The 17,030-nt window shown below is 46.3% G+C and overlaps 1 pseudogene across 1 annotated transcript in view; it reads right to left on the bottom strand.

Moving 5' to 3' along the window:
* LOC309662922 (thioredoxin, mitochondrial-like) overlaps positions 1 to 9,269 on the bottom strand; it is a 54,391-nt pseudogene extending 45,122 nt beyond the window's left edge. Inside the window, exon 1 of the transcript in view lies at positions 9,159 to 9,269. The product of the transcript in view is annotated as a thioredoxin, mitochondrial-like (transcript). The remainder of the gene's footprint in view (positions 1 to 9,158) is intronic.
* Between the last annotated feature and the right edge of the window lie 7,761 nt (positions 9,270 to 17,030).

A 17,030-nucleotide genomic window follows, 5' to 3' on the forward strand; every position in this document is an offset into this window, starting at 1 on the left:
CTCACGATGTTTTTCCTGAAGTTCTCAACTCAAATTTGTGGAAAAGTTTTAATGCCACATATTTTGTAATTATTTCTCAGGAATCTTGGAAATTTGTTCACACACATACCAGGCATGGTTCACGTGTCGTGTGTGCTGCTATTCTGCAAATACCTTTAGACCCTATTGTGATTAACAGAACCATAAACAATTTCAAAGGCACCTTGGAATTAACTGCCATTATGTAGTCTTGCTATTAGGTGTTTTCCCTTAAACATTAGGTAATAAAATGCAGCTTTGTTTTTTAATTTTTAAAAAATTTTTGGCTGCGTTGGGTCTTCGTTGCTGTGTGCGGGCTTTCTCTAGTTGCGGCGGGCTTTCTCGTTGTGGCAAGCAGAGGCTACTCTTCATTGCGGTGCGCGGGCTTCTCATTGCGGTGGCTTCTCTTGTTGAGGAGCACGGGGTCTAGCCGCATGGGCTTCAGTAGTTGGGGCACGCGGGCTTCAGTAGTTGTGGCTCGCGGGCTCTAGAGCGCAGGCTCAGTAGTTGTGGCACACGGGCTTAGTTACTCCGCGGCATGTGGGATCTTCCCGGACCAGGGCTTGAACCCGTGTTCCCTACCTTGGCAGGCGGATTCTCAACCACTGAGCCACCAGGGAAGCCCCAGCTTTCTTTTTTTTATTGTAGGTAGTTCGCAAAAGTTTTTGACACTTACAAAATGTTTCTCCTTGTTTTATTGGGGCATCGCTTACAATACCAAGCAATTGAACGCAGTGGTGAAAATCACAGTATGATCTAGCCCATACAGTCGGTTACTAGGCAACCATTAGAAGCAATACTGTAGAAGTGGTATATTTATTGGCACCAAAATGTGTTTACGATATACTGTAATGTGTTTCTGCGACCCCAGGAGACCCGCCCCCCAGTTGGGACTTGGAGCACTTCTAAGACGTAGCCTTGGAGTAAACTGGGCTGTGCGGAGATCTACATGCTGCTACCATATTGTTACCCACTTGTAAATTTGATTTACTGAGCTGTGCTTTGGTGCTGTATGGTTATCTAACACTGAGGGTTATTTTAAAAGTGACCCAGTGAAAATCTGGTGGACAGCAGTTACTGAGGGTAGAGTTCTACCGAGTCCACAGTTTCCTCTCTGGGACCCATGGGAGAAATTTTATATGTGTATCAAACTCTAGAGGCTGTGTTTTTGATATTTGTATCTCCTTCATTTTTTGGATACTGTGAATCAAGCATCTAATTATATTTGTTTCTTTGAATCGATGTCTAGGAAACTCAGAATCTGATTTATATAGTTCCCTTCCAACTGATGTCAAGTTGTGTCTGATGGCAAACTTTGGGTCCTGTCTTCACCTTTCAGCTTTATCTCATTTTTTCGTGCCATTACCTTCTGTTTGCCCTGATTTACCCGGTTAATTATGTTACTTTTGCTATTTTGTGCGTGTGTGTGTTTGGGACCCACCTCAAATCATTTTCTTCCTTTCTTTTCCCAGGTGGGAAATTATTAGGTATTTTAGGGAATGAGAGAGTGCTGTGTCTTCTTGGAAGTTGCCGGCTTACAGTGGCTTTTGAGTTCTGATGCGCTAGCAGCATGTTATTTTAATGTAGCTGCTTGAATGTGTGCTGTTGAAGTCCGTCGGGGCAAAGTGTATGTCTAAATTTAGTACGATGAGGACTGAGTCAAAAGCAGCTGGTGAGCAGACCCTAGTTAAACTTTCTAGGCCTTTCAAGTGTGAAAATTAAAGTCCTTTAGAAACCAATCTATGAAAGAAAGATTCATAACAATTAACATAAGTCCTGAATCATTTAATTTTACTGGGGAAAAAAAGCCATTAAAAAATAAATTCCTGGGGTTAAAGGTACATTGAATGGAGCGGAAATTCTTTTTCTGTCTCCACAAGAGTGGTAGAGCACTTTCCTCTAAACTCCATTGAAAACTGGGCCTCAGAGCCTTGATTATGCTTCATAACTTTAGTTGAAAAGCAGGAAATGAAATCAAGGTTATTGAAGTAAAAGTTCTTATGGGTCTCCCGCTAAACAAGTATAAAGAATTAGTGCAGGGCTTTCCTGGTGGCGCAGTGGTTGAGAATCTGCCTGCCAATGCAGGGGAAACGGGTTCGAGCCCTGGTCCGGGAAGATCCCATATGCCGCGGAGCAACTGAGCCCGTGAGCCACAATTACTGAGCCTGCGCATCTGGAGCCTGTGCTCCGCAACAAGAGAGGCCGCGATAATGAGAGGCCCGCGCACCGTGATGAAGAGTGGCCCCCACTTGCCGCAACTAGAGAAAGCCCTCGCACAGAAACGAAGACCCAACACAGCCATAAATAATAAATAAATAAATTAAAAAAAAAAAAAGAATTAGTGCAGGAAGAATAGCTATTTTTCGAGTTTATGAGAAGGAAAGATTTGGAGTGACTTTTCTGGATCAGTTCAGGGCCTTGGCTATTCCCTGTTAATAACAGCCCGTAGTAATGGCCTCTGGTTAATTGCTTTGATGGGCCAGGAGCTGTGCTGTGTATTTCACAATCAAGGTCTCTATTCCTCCTGACCGTCGTGTAACGTAGGCGTCCTTCGTCCCGTTTTTAGAGGGAGAGGGAACTAAGAGGCTCACAGGTTCTTGTCTGGGGCCACACGTACACTTGGTGACGAGGCTGTAAGCTGATTCCGGAATGTGTGGACCACAGTGGTGAAAGGAGTTTTCTCCAGTGCTTAGGTGGTGGTCTCTCTGTGCCAGGGAGGGTTCTCTGTCCTTTCTGTGCGTGTGCATGGTGGGGTCCACCCCTGATGTTGTTGTGAGGGTTCCGTCATTACCTGTCCCCTTTGTGCAGACGTGGAACTGCAGGCGTGGGGAAGCCTGGCCCAAGGATGCGTGCAGCCGGCCGGGGGTGGGTTGTCACAGCCCTTCTGGCCCCAGCTACCCCACTCCAATTGCCAGGCCAACTGCATCCTGGATAGAATAACAGGACATGTCCGTATCACAACCAGAAGAGCTGCTAAGGCCGAGCTGCGTCTCGGTTCTCACGTTCATTATGGGACCCGAGGGGTGTGCCTGGAAGAAATGCCTCTGGCAGCAAGGCGTGGGGTCAGTGGGGCGCTTGCAGACAGGGTGAGAAGGGCAGGTGACTTGGAGATGCTACCAGCGATACAGTTCTCAGGGTCGAACGCATGGGTTCTCGCAAAGGCGCGAGGCTGGGGAACGTGAAACCAGCTAGGAGAGCTTGTTAACAGCCGGGGCAAAAGATTGGGGCCCGGGGGTGAGGCATGGCAGGGCCAGACAGAGTCTGTGGTGTGCTGAGGCAGCTGTAGACAGACTGGAGACATGTTTGTTAGCTGAACTGCCTGAGCTTGCTGGTGATGGAGAAACCCTCAGTTTCAGCCTCAGGTGTGGCCACCTGAAACGTCTCCAGACATCTCTTGGGGACCGCAGTCACCCCCAGCTGGGAGCCACTGGTCTAAAGACTTGGGGGCAGGACTGACCCTCAGTGCAAACTGAATCAGAATTCCTAGTGACCCACCACCTCCCAGTCGTTAATTTGACAAATAAAAAAATTTTTTTCCCACTTTTGGAAAAGGCTGGAGTTTAAGTCATTTTGAGGGCATCTTGTTTCCAAAGGGGGAAGGATCAGAGAGTTGCATAATTTTGGTCTCTGCCTTATGAGTGTTCTTGAGCTTCTTTCAGTATAGTGAAACTCTAGTGTATTTGTGTGAGAGTGTTGGGTGTTTTGGTTTTAGTTTAAAATTTTTATTTTTACTTAGGACATCTTTCTGATGTCCTTAAATAGGGAGGTGACACTTGAAGAAGCACTTTGGTTTGTGAATAGGAAGATGTGTTTGTGTGCCTGTTTGTGTGTGTGTGTGCACGTGTGTTTTAATACTCTGTTCTTGAATTAGCTGGTCATTGCCATTGGTGTCCTAGATTTTGAGGTATTTAGGTAAGCACAGAATTGAATTTGTTTTCCCAAAGGGATTTGCTTGCTGTGTTGCTAAATGAAATTGAGGACGGTACACTTGACCTTTCCAGGTGAGGGGTGGGAGAGTAGGATGTGTTTGCAAATCATAGAAACTGAAACATGAACACCGGGACCATATGGCGTTCAGAAACTTCTATGATAATTTCAGTGACTAAATAACGTGCTTGACAATTACATTTAAAAGTACACTTAGTGCTCATTGCAAAATGTGGAGAGAGTGCTTTGGGAGTTGAGGAAGAGATTAATTGGCATTCTCTTCTACCCCATGGTACCCTCATTGTGTCATCTATAGACCAGAAACTGATGTGTCACCTGAAGATTATATCGATAGTTTGGTGTTATATCTGTGGGGAGCGATTCAGATTGCTGTTGGTTGACAATTTGCTGAATAAGAAAGATCATGCTTTCCTAATACTTTATTTATTTTTTAATAAATTTATTTATTTTTGGCTGCGTTGGGTCTTCTTTGCTGCGCGCGGGCTTTCTCTAGTTGCGGCGAGTGGGGGCTACTGTTCGTTGCGGTGTGCGGGCTTCTCATTGCAGTGGCTTCTCTCGCTGAGGACGGAGCACGGGCTCTAGAGCTCAGGCTTAAGTAGTTGTGGCTCACGGGCTCTAGAGCGCAGGCTCAGTAGTTGTGGCGCACGGGCTTAGTTGCTCCGTGGCATATGGCATCTTCCTGGACCAGGGCTCGAATCCGTGTCCCCTGCATTGGCAGGCGGATTCTTAACCGCTGAGCCACCAGGGAAGTCCCTATCCTAATACTTTAATGTATCATCTTTAAATGTTGTGATTCTTTTTCTCTCACTAAATAAAATTTCATGCCACTGAATAAAATTTAACGCTTACAAACAAATATTGTGCGACTGATAGCTTATTAAAGTTTTTCGTGTTTTTGTTTCCGTTGATATTAGCTCTGGATGGATTATATAGTTGTAAGCCCAATTGGGTCATGTTATGTTACCTCTCTCATACCAGATTTTCATGTGGCAAGTCCTGTCTTGGTCTTTGTATATGGGATTTATTTGGCATATCATGGTGTGAGTTGGGAAAGTGCTTTGCATTCGTCACGTGTGACATGTATATGGTTGAATCTGCTGTCGTGGGGTGATGGGTAAATGATACACATGTCTATATATATGTGCTCATATACATCAATGCATGCTCACAATACTGATTTTGCCAATTCTACAAGCGTTAAATACTTGTTATTAGTGTCATAATGCTTTAAAGAAGAAATCAAGTTTATATGTGTCTTGGTTAGTGTCTCTGTTTCTCCTCATTTGAATAACTCATACTTTTACACTGAACTTGTAAAACCTGCAAGCATAATAAAATGTCATTTTGCAGGAACGAATGGATATTAAATGACTTACCTGAAGAGTATATGAAGAAAATATGTTTCCCCATTGATTCTTAAATTAAAAATGAATGATGTTTCCTGACTATTTATTTCCCTGTACCTACAGTGCTACGTTTGTTTTTCTTCAGAGATTAAAAAAGAAGAGTGACTTTCTTTTGGTTGGGATCCTGCTGTTTGTTTTGAATGCACAGCTAGGGCATGCCGGCTGTATTCTGTACTCAGCCATAATAAAGTGGTTCTCAGTGATTCTGATGAAACAAGAGGCTGGTTGGCTTTGTGGCAGGTGCATAGGACTTGTGCAGTTTGGTTTTGTTCTGTTTTCTGTCTTGGTTGTTGCTAATAGATAGATGACAGTTTACGATATTTGTGACATTTGTTGAATGAGTAAGCGAATGAATGAATGCACAGAGAAGGCCTTGCGTGCTGTTCTAGTTTCTCTCCCCTGGAGCGTCCACTATGCAGAAGCAGTGTTTCTTGCCAAAGCATATGTAGAGAGCCGTGTTCTACACCCAAGTGTGATGGGGTGAGGGCTCCCTGACTGCCGTCATGAGGTGGCATTCAAAGAAGTTGCCATTAGCAACCTACCAGTTGTCCCTTGTGTTTTATTATTTTTTATGTTTCGCTGCTATTTTCTGCTATGATGTTGTGAGTACGGTACAAATTTCTGTTTTGTGAGGGACCTTCCTATCTCACCTCAGATGAAAGAGGGCCCTCGGTTGCCCTGTTTACACACTGGGTGTAATAAAATCCAGTCTTAGGTGCAGAGGGATGCTTCTGCTTGTGTGATATCATTCTAAAAGGTCCTCAAGTTCTTAACGAGGAAGGAGGCCCTAAGGAATTAAATCACAGAACCTTATATTGGAAATAGTAACGGCGGGGATTTAGAAATTGCTCTCAATTTTTTCTTCTGAACTCGTGTTTAATATCATCTCAGGGTGGGTGCTAACGGCACTGATCTTCCATTGCTGTCTTTTTTTCCTCTTTAGATTTGGGCTGTCACATATGGTAGCCACTGGCCACGTGTGGCTCTTTAAATTAAATTAATTAAAATTAAATTCAATTTAAAAGTCAGGCCCTCAGTTGTACTGGCCACATTTCAAGTGCTCAGTAGTCACATGTGGCTAAATGAATACCTTACTAGATAACGAAGGTACAGTGCAGAAAGCTTTATCAGATGAGAGATGGTTAGTTAGCTTTTTGCCTAACAGGTATTCCAGGAAAGAGAGGGAGGGGAAAATACCTCAAGTCTGAAGAAGAGAGAAATTTCAAACCAAGTGACTAGAACAGTGAATAAAAATTCAGCACATCAAAAAAATTACTACATGAAGGCTCATCATCATGTCATTTTAGAAAATCAGGGATAAAGGCAGTATCTAAGCACTTTCTAGATTTAAAAAAAAGTCATAGGAAGGATTTTGAATCAGAATGACATCATGTTTCTTAAATTAGAAAACAGACTGAGCTTTGAATTCTATGAAAATTTATTTTCACTCAGAATTTTGAAGTCATTCCCTCACTGGTTGTTAATTAAGAGTAGCATAAAGTTGTTTGTCCATGTTCAGGATATCAGTATAATTTAGATTTCATACATCACTTCTCAGGAAGCTACTAGAGAATGTGTCCCATCAGAATGAGAGAGTAAACCAAGAAAGGGGAAGATTTGGGGTCCTGGAAACAGAAAGAGGCAGAAGGAATTCTCAGGATGCTGGTGTGATCTCGGGGCATCTGCTCTGAGCCGACCCACCTCTGACGAGTACAGACTGGAGCAGAGACCAGAGGAAGGTCTGGTGTGTATATATTTGGGGAGAGGGGGTGGGGGTGAGGGCAGGATAGACATGGAACTGTGACAGATTATCCGAGTTAAAAATTGAAAGGTTGTGGAGGGTGTTGGAGGAATTATCAAAGAAAATAAAAACAGAGGCAAGCAATAATCCCAGGAAAATTTAAGAGTTGCATAAGAAAGGAATCATAATCACACTATACTGCTTGCTCAGCGGTACCGATTCCATTGTCAAAATAATACGTGTGCAGTCTAGATTTAACCCCCCAAATGTTATACTGTTGGGGAAACATGGGAGGGTAAGTCCAGGATTGGTGATGGGAATTTTAAAAACCAAAAATCCTCTTCCATGTGTGAGAAAATCAAGTTAAGTGGTATCTGACGTTGATAGGATATATTATAAGCAGCTTACTTAGAAACATGGAAGTCCATACTAGGGAGCACTGCCAATAACAGAAACAGTTGTAAGGTTTGAAAGTGGTTGCTCTGTGAAGTAGAATTGAGGATAGATGGTGCTGGAAAGCTTGCCGTGAAAAAGGAGGAGTGTTTTGCCTCCCCTGTGTGCGTGTACTACTTTGAAAAGAATAAAAGTGGTTTGGAAAATGAAAGTACACAGTATATATACCTTGGGCAGAATTATAGAAGTCTTAGTATGGTTCAGATTTGGGGTTCTCCACCTTGGTGATATTGACATTTGATCCAAATAATTCTTTGTGGAGGGGGCTCTATGCAGTGTGCTGTGGGATGTTTCGCAGCCTCCCTGGCCTCACCAGATGCCAGTAGCATTCTTCCCCGGAGTCCTGGCAACTAAAAATGTTTCCACACGTTGCCCCGTGTCCCAGGGTTGGGGCCGGGGGTGGGGCGAAATCAGCGCCATTGGAGAAGCACCGATTTAAAGGATTTAAAATCTGGTATGGAATGAATCATCTCAATATATAAAAACGCTGGTCAGCACAGTATGGGCAATGCAGGAAACAGCAGCCTCATCACGCAGAGCTTGAACCCCACATGGAGCAAATGAAGTGGTTTGGAATTCTCTGGCACCGTGAACCGCCGCCGCCCACCCCTGCCTTTGGGACCAGAATGTGTCTTAGCCCCTGGCTCTTGGCCCGGTTAATTCAGGGCTCACTAAAAAAAGAAAAGGACTCAGGAGGAAACCGCGGCTCCTCTGTCATGCACCGTGGCTTCGGAAAACATATTTTAGATTTTTCACATTATTTTCAGGGTGATACAACTGAATTTCTCCAGAGTGGAAATGTTAATCATTATGGCAACTTCGGGGAAAAAAATGCGCGCTTTGGATATATTTCTCTGCTCAGTTGGCTGCAGGACGAGATACATTCCTCCTACCTCCACTCCCTCCCTCCCTCCCTCCCCCCTCCCTCCCCCCCTCCCCCAACAATTCTTTTGCAAGTTCTTGGTTCAGTTCCTTGCAAGGTGTTTTCCCTTAGAATTTACAAAGGAAGTCAACAGGAAAACGGTTCCTCAGATTTTTTTTTTGATGTGGATGAAACCTCATAAATAATTTAATACCCTCATTTCACAGCTGAACAGTCTCTGGTTCAGAGAGAGTTTCTTAATTAGGAGCAAAGTGAGGCCTGTAACTCTGCTCTTTTTTTTTTTTTTTTTTTAACGTTTTCATTTAAACAAATAAAATGCATGTGCACAGTAATGCTGTGGAAGGGAGACAGAACAGGGCAGTGAAAGGGATCAGGCCTCTGGCGTGTTTTGTCAGCACCTCCATACAGTTCAGCGTTCTGAGCATGATCTGCCAGAAGCGTGTGCCCTTCCTTGTCAGCTTAGACAAAATGAAGGAAAAAAAAAAAGAAGCCAGAAGCTCACGAGGGGCTCCTGAACTCCAATTCCTGATGGTCCAGACAGAGCCCCTTTGGGGGGTAGGGGGTCTAGGATGACTCAGGAGCAAGTCAGGAAGGGAAGGCTCTGGTCCCCCCGTCTCCCAGCTCTTGTTGGGGCAGTCCTGGAGCCAGCATGCTCAACCACTGCAGCTGTCCTCACACTGGTGGCCCAAAGAGTGACGTTGGTCCGTACCGTTCGGGCGACGCCTTCCTCCCTCTGCTGGATTGAGGCAGCCGCGTTCTCTCCACCGACTGGCCCTCCGGTACTCTGCTTGCTGTCAGCATCCTCATTCCTGAGTACCATGATAGCGAGAGCATCCCCCGATATTTTGGGAAACTTCCGTGCCTTCCTCTTGCTCCCATTCGTTGCTTCCAGTACCGCTCAAGCAGTAGCCCCTTCCTCTTCTACCTTGCCTGACTTCTTGCGCCAACAAGTGCCACCTCCTCCATGAAGCCTCTCTAGATTTCTTCCATGCGGAGAAGACGGCGTGCATGAGTCCTGGTCATCCTGTCAGCCGCGGTCCTCCTTGTCCTCCATCTCAGTAGCAGTTGTTTGCTGGTCTTTGCCTGATTTTTGAGAGACGGCTGTCACTAGAAGCCAAGAACGCCACACATTTTGGATTTCCTCCTACCTTGCTGTACTCTCCTCTGTCTCATTGGCCAGGTCCTTCATCTCAGGGTTCAGTGGTCAGTATATATAATATATGTAATATATATATAATGGACTATATTATATATATAATGGATTATATAATGTATAGTTGATTATATACTATATATGTAGTCAATTATATATATCACATATATAATTGACTATATATATTACATATATAGTCAATTATATATATTATATATATAGTCGATTATATATGTATAATCTATTCTTTTTCAGATTCTTTTCCATTATAGGTTATTACAAGATACTGAATATAGTTCCCTGTGCTATACAGTAGGTCCTTGTTCTTTATTTCATATATAGTAGTGTGTATCTGTTAATCCCAAACTCCTAATTTATCCCTCCCCCCTTCTCCCTTGGGTAACCGTAAGTTTATTTTCTATGTCTGCGAGTCTGTCTCTGTTTTGTAAATAAGCTCATTTATATCATTTATTTACTTTTTATTTATTTATTTTTATTTATTTATTTATTTTTGCTGTGCTGCACGGCTTGTGGGATCTTAGTTCCCTGACCAGGGATTGAACCCAGGCCCTCGGCAGTGAAAGCTCGGGGTCCTAACCAATGGACTGCCAGGGAATTCCCTGTATCAGTTTTTTAGACGCCACATGTAAGTGATATCGTATGATATCACTTGTTTTTCTCGGTCTGACCTAACTTCACTTAGCATGACCATCTTGAGACCAGTGGTTCTCAACGGGGCGAGTATGCCCTCCAGGGGACGTGGGCAGTGTGGGTCAGTTTTGGTTGTCACCCCTTGGGAGGATGGGGGATTCCTATCGGTGTCTAGTGGGAAGAGCCTGGAATGCTGTTCAGTATCCTGCAGCGTAGAGGATAGCCCCACTGCAGACACAACGGTCTGATCTAAATGCCAGCAGTGCCGAGGATGAGAAATCCTGCATCAGATGCTTCCTTCCAGGCTCACAGCTTCAGAGGTCATGGTTACTGCCGGACTTAACTCTGTGACTGTGACCTGTCCCACTTGCTCAGACCTGTGTGTTTAACTACCTAGTTAACAGCCTGCTTGCAGAGCCAGTGGGCGTTTCAAAGTTCACACCTTAAAAGACTCTTGATTTCTCTTCCGCTCAGCCTTCGTGCATCCCGGGCAATGGCCCCACCGTCCAAGTTTTGCTCAAGCTCTGAACCTAGAAGTCGTCCTTGCTTCTTCCGTCCCCTCCCCAGCACGCCTCTGCCCTACCGGTGTGTCCTCCGCATCGCACCCCCAGGACACCTCAGACTCTGTGCGTCCCTCTCCATCTCGTCTCTCATCTTCCCCACCTGCACTGTGTGAGCCACTGTGTTCCTCTGCTGAGCAAGAGCTGCTTCGGGTTTTGTTCTAAGAACGATGGGAGCCCCTGAAGGGTGTCGAAGTAGAAAGATGGTCACATTTTCTTTTGTCGTTCAGTCTGGTGCTGGGTGAAGAGAGGTCAAGAAGAAAGGATCAGAGTCCTTTGCAAGGGCTGCAGAGTCCTCTGTGATCCAGGAGGACTCACTTCTGCTGCCCAGTCCGCTGACCTTCCTCCCTGTCTCCCAGTCGCCAAGGTCGATCTCACCACGGGACGTTCGCACTTGCTGGCCACTCTCACTCCCATTCGAGGGCTCCCTCCTCGTAGAGCTCCATCCCAGCCCCCGGTGTAAACTCAGCTCCTTGTCCGCTGGTCCCTTGTCTCCCACTACCAGTTTGAGCGACATCACTTCTCTCCTGTTAAACGGTCTCGTTGTGAGTTTTCTGGCGAGTTTATCGTCACTGATCTCCCCTCACTGAGATCCCCCCAACCCCCCTTCTCACTGTCCGGCCGGGTAAGTGTCACATGACGGCAGACCTCAGGTGTCCCGGAAACCAGGGCCGCACTGAGCAGCGTTTCCGCTTTCCACAGGACTGGGCGTGTAGTTCTCAGTAAGCATGTGCTGAGTTGCGTTGAATCTAGAAATACCTGTGTTTTCACTTAGCGTCTTTTAGGATGCTAGAGAAAAATGAGAGATGGGTAGATGTTTCAGTGACTGGAATTCCCTGGGAACGTGATCACAGTCGGTTCTCAGATAGCGAGACTTCTGAACAGATTTGTGTGTGTGGACAGTCGCGTCGTGTGCTTTACCTAGAGACGTAAGCCTGCCGTTCACCTACGGTGGTGGTCCGCCATCTGACGCCGTTATTATTTCAGCTTCTTAAGACCTCCTATTTCAGAAGTCTGCCTGCTTCGGGAATGGTCGAGAATGTATTCGAGATGTCTTCGTTGATATGTTTTGCCTGACTTTGGGTATTTTTTTCATTGACAGGTAACTGAAGACAGAAAACAGGCCTAAAAATAAACCCTAGAAAGAAGAAGGGATTTGCCTGCATTTGGCTCTGAGTAAGTGGAATTGTAAAATGGATTTCTTTCTTATTCCATAATGAATATCCTGTCAACCCCTCCACGTTTTCTGGGCTTAAAAATTAACTATTACTGTATTGGCTGTACGCACCGGAAACAGTGATTTCCCAGGATTTCTTGTAGTAGGTGATCTGGTAACCAGAAAATGCTTTGTATCTGCGTCGGCACTTCATAGCAAGCTCCTGTGTTATTTAGCTTCTGGAAGTCAGGAACTTTAGGAGAGAGAAGTGGAGATGGTCGTTAAAGTGCGTGTGCTTTCGAGGCAAGCGTCGTTGCTGCTGGTTTTTCCCATGTGCGTTTCAGGTACTTATTTTTCCTCAGATGGCTGATTTATAATAAACAGAGTTTTTTGACTCTTTTGCCTTTCACAGGCTCCCTTTGTCTTGTATGTGCCTCTCAGAATGTGTTTGGAAAATGACAGGCATCCACTGCTTGTGGACCAACCAGAATTTTCCATAAAAGCCTTGTTTGGTACCATTGTGAGGCAACGTGGCCTGTGCTCTAGGCCCCTGGGGAGGCGTTTTCCTTCTGTCTGAGCCCCACGTGGACTGTTGTGAGGGGTAGAGAGAACCCAGACTCACCGAGAACAGGGCCGTCTGGGTTCTGGAGTTGCCATCTTGGCTGCTGTATTTCACCCAGTTTACAGCGAGGCCCGATTCTCACCCACATCAAGAACATCCTTTTCAGACCACCTTTTATGAAAGTCTCCTATTTCTGGGATGACCATCCTTTGAATCTGTTACTTCTGGAGCATTGTGGAGTATACAAGGATGTGTGAGGTGTGTCTTGTGTTTTGGGGTAAGGGATTACAGGTGCTGGAAAGCCGTGGTGTGGATGGGCTGTGCCGTGGGTGGTGCAGACATCTCCTGCTGTGGGAATTCCTAGGAAGGGTCTATCAGCCTGTGCTGGAGCAGCTGAGGAAGGCTGGACCTTTCTCTTGAAAGGGACACTTGGGTTGGGTTCGGTGCTGCATGGGATTTCAATACGTACTGAAGAAAGGCGTTCTAGACGGGGACTCTGTGGGCAAAGGGGAGGAGTCAGGAATAAGAAAGCTTTTATTTTTTTTAGGGAAAAGTGGATAGGCCAGCCTGGTGGAATGCAAGGGACTGGGGGGAGGGGCAGAAAAGGTATAAGGAAGAGGCAAGGACTCTGAACTCGACCCTGTCTGCACAGTGCCTAAAGGAGACTGATTCTGATTCTCTTAGCATTAGAGCTGCCATGTTTGTGCACCAAAGGTGACCTTTAGAACCAGCCCCTACGGGTGAAGAAGGATGAGTATATCATGGCAAAATACTTCTGTAACACTTACTGTGTGCCAGACACTGCCATAGTTTGGTTAACAACTTTATTGAGTCATAATTCACACAGCTGACAATTCACCCATCTGGAGTGCACATACAATTCAGTGGTTTTTAGTGTATTCACAGAGTTATGCAACCGTCACAGTTGATTTTAAAACATTTCATCACTCCCCAAAGAATCTCATACACGTTAGGAGTCACTCCCCATTCCCACCTCCCCCCAGCCCCTGATCACCACCAGTCTACGGTCAGTGTCTGGGGATCTGCTCATTCTGGACATTTCATGTAAATGAAATAAATCATGTAATATGTGTGCTTTGTGACTGGTTTCTTTTTTACTTAGCATAATGTTTTCAAGTTTCTTTGTAGCATTCCTTTTGTTTGCCAAGTAACATTCCATTGTATGAATAGACCACATTTTGTTTATCTGTTCATGAATCAGACACCGTTATTTTTGAAGACTTCTATTTTGAAGTAACGTTGGACTCAAAAAGAGGCTGCAGGAATAGTACAGTGAAGTCTAGAGCACCTTCCTCCGCCTTCCCCGGCTGATAACATCTTACGTGAAGGTACTGCTTATGGAGAGTAGGAAACTGACATGGGCAGTGTTGACACAAATGCAGCCCTTATCTGGATTTTAGCAGTTCTTATGTGCGTGCGTGTGTGGGTGCATGCGGACAGTGTATGAAATACAATCACGTGTAGATTCGAGCAACCCCCATTGTAATCTGGTGCAGAACTCTTCCATCAGCACAAGGAAAGCTCCGTGTGCCCCGTCTGTATGGTCACCCTCTCCAGCTCCTGGCAACAACTGGCTTCTCCGTTTCTGTAATTTCATCCTTCAAGAATGTTCCATAAATGGACTCGTGCAACGTGCGGCCTTTTGAGACTGCCTTTAGTGACTTAGCCTCCAGCCCTTCAGATCCATCCCAGGTGTTGTGTATCATTACCAGCGCCTATGCCTAGTATTCCACAGTCTGGGTGCAGCAGTGTGTATTTATCCACTCATGTGTTGAAGGGCGTCTGGGATCTTCCTGGTTTGAGGCTACGACAAACAGAGCTGCTGTGAACACCCACGCACAGGTTTCGGTGTGAGCCAGATGCTGTTTTCAGGTCCCATTTATTCCTCATGCCATCTGGCGAGGTCGGTGCCATTGTTGCCTCTATTGCCCAGAGAAGGATGCTATGGCACAGAGGAGCCCTGGGCCTCCCCAGGTCATGTGGGCAGTGCTGGAGCTGCCGAGTTCGGAAGATGCAGCGATGGCATTGGGCTTCCCCACCTTCAGGACGCTGCTCAGGAGAGAGTTCTGGCCCAGCTGATGCGGAGAGCAAGCCACCCCGCGTCCCCCGCCAAAGAGAAGAGTGCCAGCGTCAGGGCTGGGATCTGAGCCGTGCCGCTGGGGATGACTCCCTTTCGTGGACAGAAACAGACCCAGCTCGGAGGGAGCCAAGCCCGCTGTCCTGTTGAGCCGCATCCCCCTTTGGAGGCCTCTGTGTGTGATCGGGAAGGAGGGTCAGGCAGCTGGGAGCCCGGGGAAGCCCTGCAGGTGTTGTCAGCTTTTGGGGTGATGGAAGTCAAACCCGCGGTCCACGGGGCACGCATCCGTGTCATTGCTGCCGAGAGCCACCCGGCTGCGCTCCCAGAGCTGCTGCCCACGCGCGTCTCCGGGAGCTGCCTTCAGAGGGGCTGCTTGCTTCCACCTGGAGTTCAGTCATCCAGGCGGCGAGAGGCTGAGCGGTGTCCTCTGTCACTGTTGTGGTAGTGCAAGGACAGAGGCAGGAGAGCAGGAGAGCCCCCCTGCTTCCATCACCCGCGCCTCTGGCCCATCTGGGAGGCTGGTGGGATCCTCTGAGCCTCGGTCTTCTTTTCTGTGCAGCGAGGAGGTTAATCCTGCTTCGTAGTGTTTCGGTACAGCGTGTGCAGCAGTGTCTTGAGTGCATCGAGTCAGCGCACATGCCTGTTCTTCCTCCTGCTCTTTTCCCACTTCCCCTGCCTTAGTCACAGTCTGGAAGTGATGGAGAACCCCGGACTACACAGTGTTTGTTTTGGGGCTGCGTTGTGTGTGTGTGTGTGTGTGTGTGTGTGTGTGTGCGCGCGCACGCGCGTGTTGCTTATTCTAAGCCTTCTGCTTTCTCATTGTTCTCTGCTGTTCTTTTTTTTTTTTTTTGGTAGGGGGTTCCTAGTAACTGGGATGGGTGGCCAGTTCTCACCAATTCCTTTCTATTCATAAAATCCAAGAAGGGCTCAAATGACCCAGGTAGCTGTCATTAAAAGGAGCCCTGACTGAGAGAAGTGGTTCCCTGGAGCCCAGAGAGAGTTTCCCGTTAGAATTAATTAGAACTGGGCACAGAAACAAGGACAAAACAGTGTCTTTTGTGGATCTCATCTGGGTGGACCGTTGTGTTAAAGACCAAACCGGTTGCCGGGGTTTTCATACTAAGTTGGTGCAGGTGGCAGCCCGGGGAGGGGTGGGGTTTGTTCAGCAGGCCTGGGGTGCCATGGGCTAGAGTGGGGTGTTGCTCATTTGTCTTATCGAAAGCCATAAAGCGTCCCGGGTGCCCTCGGAACCATCGCCTGTTGATTTAAAGACATGAATTCCATGTGGTGGAACAATTGCATTTTCTGTGGTCTCCAGCTGATGAAACGTGCTTGATGAGGTGCTGTTGATAGTGTGATTCAGCCCTTCCTTCCTCCCTTCCGACCTTCGGTTCAGATTTATTCAGTGTACTGTTCTTTCAAACGACGTTTGTCTTCTTGAATGCCCAGAACACACAGGTCGAGCCCCACAGACACTCCCTCCCTCCATGTCATCAGGAAAGCTGCTTTCCCCCGAGAAGCTGCTCCTTTCCTCTCGAACCCACGCAGGCTGGGCAAGGGCCGTCGGGAGCAACCATGTCCCAACTGAGGGATTGAAAGTCTGGTGAACTTCTTCACGATGGAATCTGATGCAGATAGACATTACGTTCTGATTAATTAAATTCAAGAATAAGCTCTTGAAATTGGCTGTCAATTCTGGTTGTAAACTGGCCCGAAAATGGTGAGACGTTTCTTTCGTTTCTGACATCTGTTGCTACTTCTGGCTCTTGTACCAAATCAAAGTATGTTGTTTTTCTTAGTGTTTCCTTTTGGCTTTCCTTGTAAACATGGGTGGTTCCCAGAGATCTCTTTCTTGGTTATGGACAGTGGCTCTCAAGTGGGGGCAGTTTTTTACCCCCAGGGGACACTTGGCAAAGTCTAGAGACATATTTGATGGTCACGTTTGATTGATTTGATTGGGGGTGTGTGTGATACTGGTGTCAGTGGGTGCTGCCAAACATCCCACAATGGACGGGACAGTCGGCCGCACCCCGCCACACACCAGAGGATTATCTGGCCCCAGATGTCAGTAGTACGAGCTTGGCTGCTCTGGGATTTGGCCCAAAACTTGGCACGTGTTGAACATCGCCCTCTGTCTTCTTTCACAGTAGTTCAGCGCCTGTTGGCATTGACTCTGAAGCACCATGGTCAGGAGTTTTTGATCCTCCTACGATGTCACGAATACGCAGTATGACTATACTTTTAGAAAAGTATATGCTTGCATTTCTGTTCCTAAATTATGTTTTCCTTTGCAGGAAGAAATGCATTTTTGACAGTGTGATCGTATGTATAAATTCATAGGCATCAATTCAGTTCAACTTCATTTAATTTATAGTCTGTTAAAGAGTTTGCATAATTTGGT

This window comes from Balaenoptera physalus, assembly GCF_965194825.1.
Source record: "Balaenoptera physalus genome assembly, chromosome: 6".
Classification (NCBI taxonomy): domain Eukaryota; kingdom Metazoa; phylum Chordata; class Mammalia; order Artiodactyla; family Balaenopteridae; genus Balaenoptera; species Balaenoptera physalus.